Raw genomic sequence first — 5,000 nt, forward strand, 5'->3', positions numbered from 1 at the left:
TGGTATTCCCAGGTGGTCTCCCATCCAAGTACTAACCAGGCCAAACCATGCTTAGCTTCCGAGATCAGACGAGATCGGGCGTTCTCAGGGTAGTGTGACCGTAAGCGATTGCTGACCTCTCATCAAGACTACTTATGCGACTTCATCAATGTTGGGTTTCAGATAATACAATAGTAATGTATAACGAGACCATGGTCACAGAAGCAAGAGGGGAAAAGCTTACAGCACCTGGTATTCCCAGGTGGTCTCCCATCCAAGTACTAAGCAGGCTAAACCCTGCTTAGCTTCCGAGATCAGACGAGATCGGGCGTTCTCAGGGTTGTGTGACCTTAAGAGATTGCAGAACTCTCATCAAGACTACTTATGCGACTTCATCTATGTTGGGTTTCAAACAACACATTAGTAATGTATAACAAGACCATGGTCATAGAAGCAAGAGGGGAAAAGCTTACAGCACCTGGTATTCCCAGGTGGTCTTCCATCCAAGTACTAACCAGGGCAATCCCTGCTTAGCTTCCGAGATCAGACGAGATCGTGTGTTCTCAGGGTAGTGTGACCGTGAGCGATTGTAGAACTCTCATCAAGACAACTTATGCGACTTCGTCTATGTTGCGTTTCAAATAAAACACAAGTAACGTATAAGCAGACCATGGTAATAGAAGCAAGAGGGGAGAAGCTTACAGCACCTGGTATTCCCAGCTGGTCTGCCATCCAAGTACTAACCAGGCCAGACCCTGTTTAGCTTCCGAGATCAGACGAGATCGGGGGTTCTCAGGGTTGTGTGACCTTAAGGGATTGCAGAACTCTCATCAAGACTACTTATGTGACTTCATCTATGTTGGGTTTCAAACAACACACTAGTAATGTATAACAAGACCATGGTAATAGAAGCAAGAGGGGAAAAGCTTACAGCACCTGGTATTCCCAGGTGGTCTCCCATCCAAGCACTATCCAGGTCAAACCCTGCTTAGCTTCCGAGATCAGACGAGATCGGGCGTTCTCAGGGTTGTGTGACCGTAAGCGATTACAGAACTCTCATCAAGACTACTTATGCGACTTCATCTATGTTGGGTTTTAGTTTACACACTAGTAATGTATAACAAGACCATGGTCATAGAAGCAAGAGGGGAAAAGCTTACAGCACCTGGGATTCCCAGGTGGTCTCCAATCCAAGTACTAACCAGGCCAAACCCTGCTTAGCTTCCGAGATCAGACGAGATCGGGCGTTCTCAGGGTAGTGTGACCGTAAGCGATTGCTGACCTCTCATCAAGACCACTTATGCGACTTCATCTATGTTGGGTTTCAGATAATACACTAGTAATGTATAACGAGACCATGGTCACAGAAGCAAGAGGGGAAAAGCTTACAGCACCTGGTATTCCCAGGTGGTCTCCCATCCAAGCACTAAGCAGGCCAAACCCTGCATAGCTTCCGAGATCAGACGAGATCGGGCGTTCTCAGGGTAGTGTGACCGTAAGCGATTGCAAAACTCTCATCAAGACTACTTATGCGACTTCATCTATGTTGGGTTTTAGATTACACACTAGTAATGTATATCAAGACCATGGTCATAGAAGCAAGAAGCAAAAAGCTTACAGCACCTGGTATTCCCAGGTGGTCTCCCATCCAAGTACTAACCAGGCCAAACCCCGCTTAGCTTCCGAGATCAGAAGAGATCGGGCGTTCTCAGGGTAGTGTGACCGTAAGCCATTGCAGAGCACTCATCAAGACTACTTATGCAACTTCATCTATGTTGGGTTTCAGATAACAAAATAGTAATGTATAACAAGACCATGGTAATAGAAGCAAGAGGGGAAAAGCTTACAGCACCTGGTATTCCCAGGTGGTCCCCCATCCAAGTGCTAACCAGACCAAACCCTGCGTAGCTTCCGAGATCAGACGAGATGTTGGGTTTCAGATGACACACTAGTAATGTATATCAAGACCATGGTCATAGAAGCAAAAAGTGAAAAGCTTACAGCACCTGGTATTCCCAGGTGGTCTCCCATCCAAGTACTTACCAGGCCAAACCATGCTTAGCTTCCGAGATCAGACGAGACCGGGCGTTCTCAGGGTAGTGTGCCCGTAAGCGATTGCTGACCTCTCATCAAGACTACTTATGCGACTTCATCTATGTTGGGTTTCAGATAATACACTAGTAATGTATAACGAGACCATGGTCACAGAAGCAAGAGGGGAAAAGCTTACAGCACCTGGTATTCCCAGGTGGTCTCCCATCCAAGTACTAACCAGGCCAAACCCTGCTTAGCTTCCGAGATCAGACGAGATCGGGCGTTCTCAGGGTTGTGTGACCTTAAGAGATTGCAGAACTCTCATCAAGACTACTTATGCGACTTCATCTATGTTGGGTTTCAAACAACACATTAGTAATGTATAACAAGACCATGGTCATAGAAGCAAGAGGGGAAAAGCTTACAGCACCTGGTATTCCCAGGTGGTCTTCCATCCAAGTACTAACCAGGGCAATCCCTGCTTAGCTTCCGAGATCAGACGAGATCGTTTGTTCTCAGGGTAGTGTGACCGTGAGCGATTGTAGAAATCTCATCAAGACTACTTATGCGACTTCATCTATGTTGGGTTTTAGATTACACACTAGTAATGTATAACAAGACCATGGTAATGGAAGCAAGAGGGGAAAAGCTTACAGCACCTGGTATTCCCAGGTGGTCTCCCATCCAAGTACTAACCAGGCCAAACCCTGCTTAGCTTCCGAGATCAGACGAGATCGGGCGTTCTCAGGGTAGTGTGACCGTAAGCCATTGCAGAGCTCTCATCAAGACTACTTATGCAACTTCATCTATGTTGGGTTTCAGATAACAAACTAGTAATGTATAACAAGACCATGGTAATGGAAGCAAGAGGGGAAAAGCTTACAGCACCTGGTATTCCCAGGTGGTCTCCCATCCAAGTACTAACCAGGCCAAACCCTGCTTAGCTTCCGAGATCAGACGAGATCGGGCGTTCTCAGGGTAGTGTGACCATAAGCCGTTGCAGAGCTCTCATCAAGACTACTTATGCAACTTCATCTATGTTGGGTTTCAGATAACAAACTAGTAATGTATAACAAGACCATGGTAATGGAAGCAAGAGGGGAAAAGCTTACAGCACCTGGTATTCCCAGGTGGTCTCCCATCCAAGTACTAACCAGGCCAAACCCTGCTTAGCTTCCGAGATCAGACGAGATCGGGCGTTCTCAGGGTAGTGTGACCGTAAGCCATTGCAGAGCTCTCATCAAGACTACTTATGCAACTTCATCTATGTTGGGTTTCAGATAACAAACTAGTAATGTATAACAAGACCATGGTAATGGAAGCAAGAGGGGAAAAGCTTACAGCACCTGGTATTCCCAGGTGGTCTCCCATCCAAGTACTAACCAGGGCAAACCCTGCTTAGCTTCCGAGATCAGACGAGATCGGGCATTCTCAGGGTAGTGTGACCGTAAGCCGTTGCACAGCTCTCATCAAGACTACTTATGCAACTTCATCTATGTTGGGTTTCAGATAACAAACTAGTAATGTATAACAAGACCATGGCAATGGAAGCAAGAGGGGAAAAGCTTACAGCACCTGGTATTCCCAGGTGGTCTCCCATCCAAGTACTAACCAGGCCAAACCCTGCTTAGCTTCCGAGATCAGACGAGATCGGGTGTTCTCAGGGTAGTGTGACCGTAAGCCATTGCAGAGCTCTCATCAAGACTACTTATGCAACTTCATCTATGTTGGGTTTCAGATAACAAACTAGTAATGTATAACATGACCATGGTAATGGAAGCAAGAGGGGAAAAGCTTACAGCACCTGGTATTCCCAGGTGGTCTCCCATCCAAGTACTAACCAGGCCAAACCCTGCTTAGCTTCCGAGATCAGACGAGATCGGGCGTTCTCAGGGTAGTGTGACCGTAAGCCATTGCAGAGCTCTCATCAAGACTACTTATGCAACTTCATCTATGTTGGGTTTCAGATAACAAACTAGTAATGTATAACAAGACCATGGTAATTGAAGCAAGAGGGGAAAAGCATACAGCACATGGTATTCCCAGGTGGTCTCCCATCCAAGTACTAACCAGGCCAAACCCTGCTTAGCTTCCGAGATCAGACGAGATCGGGCGTTCTCAGGGTAGTGTGAGCGTAAGCCATTGCAGAGCTCTCATCAAGACTACTTATGCAACTTCATCTATGTTGGGTTTCAGATAACAAACTAGTAATGTATAACAAGACCATGGTAATGGAAGCAAGAGGGGAAAAGCTTACAGCACCTGGTATTCCCAGGTGGTCTCCCATCCAAGTACTAACCAGGCCAAACCCTGCTTAGCTTCCGAGATCAGACGAGATCGGGCGTTCTCAGGGTAGTGTGACCGTAAGCCATTGCAGAGCTCTCATCAAGACTACTTATGCAACTTCATCTATGTTGGGTTTCAGATAACAAACTAGTAATGTATAACAAGACCATGGTAATGGAAGCAAGAGGGGAAAAGCTTACAGCACCTGGTATTCCCAGGTGGTCTCCCATCCAAGTACTAACCAGGCCAAACCCTGCTTAGCTTCCGAGATCAGACGAGATCGGGCGTTCTCAGGGTAGTGTGACCGTAAGCCATTGCAGAGCTCTCATCAAGACTACTTATGCAACTTCATCTATGTTGGGTTTCAGATAAAAAACTAGTAATGTATAACAAGACCATGGTAATGGAAGCAAGAGGGGAAAAGCTTACAGCACCTGGTATTCCCAGGTGGTCTCCCATCCAAGTACTAACCAGGCCAAAGCCTGCTTAGCTTCCGAGATCAGACGAGATCGGGCGTTCTCAGGGTAGTGTGACCGTAAGCCATTGCAGAGCTCTCATCAAGACTACTTATGCAACTTCATCTATGTTGGGTTTCAGATAACAAACTAGTAATGTATAACAAGACCATGGTAATGGAAGCAAGAGGGGAAAAGCTTACAGCACCTGGTATTCCCAGGTGGGCTCCCATCCAAGTACTAACC

The 5,000-nt window shown here is 46.5% G+C and overlaps 16 non-coding genes and 6 pseudogenes across 16 annotated transcripts in view; all 22 read right to left on the reverse strand.

Annotated features, from left to right (window-relative positions):
* LOC125796014 (5S ribosomal RNA) overlaps window positions 1-106 on the reverse strand; it is a 119-nt gene extending 13 nt beyond the window's left edge. Inside the window, exon 1 of the ribosomal RNA XR_007435006.1 lies at window positions 1-106. This exon is cut by the window's left edge and continues 13 nt beyond it. This is a non-coding gene — a ribosomal RNA (5S ribosomal RNA).
* A 110-nt stretch (window positions 107-216) lies between these two features.
* LOC125796371 (5S ribosomal RNA) lies at window positions 217-335 on the reverse strand (annotated as a pseudogene).
* Window positions 336-445: 110 nt separating this feature from the next.
* On the reverse strand, window positions 446-564 carry LOC125796389 (5S ribosomal RNA; annotated as a pseudogene).
* Window positions 565-674: 110 nt separating this feature from the next.
* Window positions 675-793, reverse strand: LOC125796402 (5S ribosomal RNA; annotated as a pseudogene).
* A 110-nt stretch (window positions 794-903) lies between these two features.
* Window positions 904-1,022, reverse strand: LOC125796121 (5S ribosomal RNA). The gene has a single exon (XR_007435113.1). It is a non-coding gene; the product is annotated as a 5S ribosomal RNA (ribosomal RNA).
* A 110-nt stretch (window positions 1,023-1,132) lies between these two features.
* LOC125796239 (5S ribosomal RNA) lies at window positions 1,133-1,251 on the reverse strand. Its single transcript, XR_007435231.1, has one exon. It is a non-coding gene; the product is annotated as a 5S ribosomal RNA (ribosomal RNA).
* Window positions 1,252-1,361: 110 nt separating this feature from the next.
* On the reverse strand, window positions 1,362-1,480 carry LOC125796365 (5S ribosomal RNA; annotated as a pseudogene).
* Window positions 1,481-1,590: 110 nt separating this feature from the next.
* LOC125795914 (5S ribosomal RNA) lies at window positions 1,591-1,709 on the reverse strand. Its single transcript, XR_007434906.1, has one exon. It is a non-coding gene; the product is annotated as a 5S ribosomal RNA (ribosomal RNA).
* A 264-nt stretch (window positions 1,710-1,973) lies between these two features.
* Window positions 1,974-2,092, reverse strand: LOC125796346 (5S ribosomal RNA). Its single transcript, XR_007435338.1, has one exon. It is a non-coding gene; the product is annotated as a 5S ribosomal RNA (ribosomal RNA).
* A 110-nt stretch (window positions 2,093-2,202) lies between these two features.
* LOC125796170 (5S ribosomal RNA) lies at window positions 2,203-2,321 on the reverse strand. The gene has a single exon (XR_007435162.1). It is a non-coding gene; the product is annotated as a 5S ribosomal RNA (ribosomal RNA).
* Window positions 2,322-2,431: 110 nt separating this feature from the next.
* Window positions 2,432-2,550, reverse strand: LOC125796416 (5S ribosomal RNA; annotated as a pseudogene).
* Window positions 2,551-2,660: 110 nt separating this feature from the next.
* LOC125796590 (5S ribosomal RNA) lies at window positions 2,661-2,779 on the reverse strand. Its single transcript, XR_007435498.1, has one exon. It is a non-coding gene; the product is annotated as a 5S ribosomal RNA (ribosomal RNA).
* Window positions 2,780-2,889: 110 nt separating this feature from the next.
* Window positions 2,890-3,008, reverse strand: LOC125795786 (5S ribosomal RNA). Its single transcript, XR_007434778.1, has one exon. It is a non-coding gene; the product is annotated as a 5S ribosomal RNA (ribosomal RNA).
* Window positions 3,009-3,118: 110 nt separating this feature from the next.
* Window positions 3,119-3,237, reverse strand: LOC125796591 (5S ribosomal RNA). Its single transcript, XR_007435499.1, has one exon. It is a non-coding gene; the product is annotated as a 5S ribosomal RNA (ribosomal RNA).
* A 110-nt stretch (window positions 3,238-3,347) lies between these two features.
* On the reverse strand, window positions 3,348-3,466 carry LOC125796234 (5S ribosomal RNA). The gene has a single exon (XR_007435226.1). It is a non-coding gene; the product is annotated as a 5S ribosomal RNA (ribosomal RNA).
* Window positions 3,467-3,576: 110 nt separating this feature from the next.
* Window positions 3,577-3,695, reverse strand: LOC125796775 (5S ribosomal RNA). Its single transcript, XR_007435683.1, has one exon. It is a non-coding gene; the product is annotated as a 5S ribosomal RNA (ribosomal RNA).
* A 110-nt stretch (window positions 3,696-3,805) lies between these two features.
* Window positions 3,806-3,924, reverse strand: LOC125796593 (5S ribosomal RNA). Its single transcript, XR_007435501.1, has one exon. It is a non-coding gene; the product is annotated as a 5S ribosomal RNA (ribosomal RNA).
* A 110-nt stretch (window positions 3,925-4,034) lies between these two features.
* Window positions 4,035-4,153, reverse strand: LOC125796359 (5S ribosomal RNA; annotated as a pseudogene).
* A 110-nt stretch (window positions 4,154-4,263) lies between these two features.
* On the reverse strand, window positions 4,264-4,382 carry LOC125796594 (5S ribosomal RNA). Its single transcript, XR_007435502.1, has one exon. It is a non-coding gene; the product is annotated as a 5S ribosomal RNA (ribosomal RNA).
* Window positions 4,383-4,492: 110 nt separating this feature from the next.
* On the reverse strand, window positions 4,493-4,611 carry LOC125796595 (5S ribosomal RNA). The gene has a single exon (XR_007435503.1). It is a non-coding gene; the product is annotated as a 5S ribosomal RNA (ribosomal RNA).
* Window positions 4,612-4,721: 110 nt separating this feature from the next.
* Window positions 4,722-4,840, reverse strand: LOC125796088 (5S ribosomal RNA). Its single transcript, XR_007435080.1, has one exon. It is a non-coding gene; the product is annotated as a 5S ribosomal RNA (ribosomal RNA).
* A 110-nt stretch (window positions 4,841-4,950) lies between these two features.
* LOC125795911 (5S ribosomal RNA) overlaps window positions 4,951-5,000 on the reverse strand; it is a 119-nt gene continuing 69 nt past the window's right edge. The window contains exon 1 of the ribosomal RNA XR_007434903.1: window positions 4,951-5,000. This exon is cut by the window's right edge and continues 69 nt beyond it. This is a non-coding gene — a ribosomal RNA (5S ribosomal RNA).

The sequence above is a fragment of the Astyanax mexicanus genome, unplaced genomic scaffold (assembly GCF_023375975.1).
Source record: "Astyanax mexicanus isolate ESR-SI-001 unplaced genomic scaffold, AstMex3_surface scaffold_46, whole genome shotgun sequence".
NCBI lineage: Eukaryota > Metazoa > Chordata > Actinopteri > Characiformes > Acestrorhamphidae > Astyanax > Astyanax mexicanus.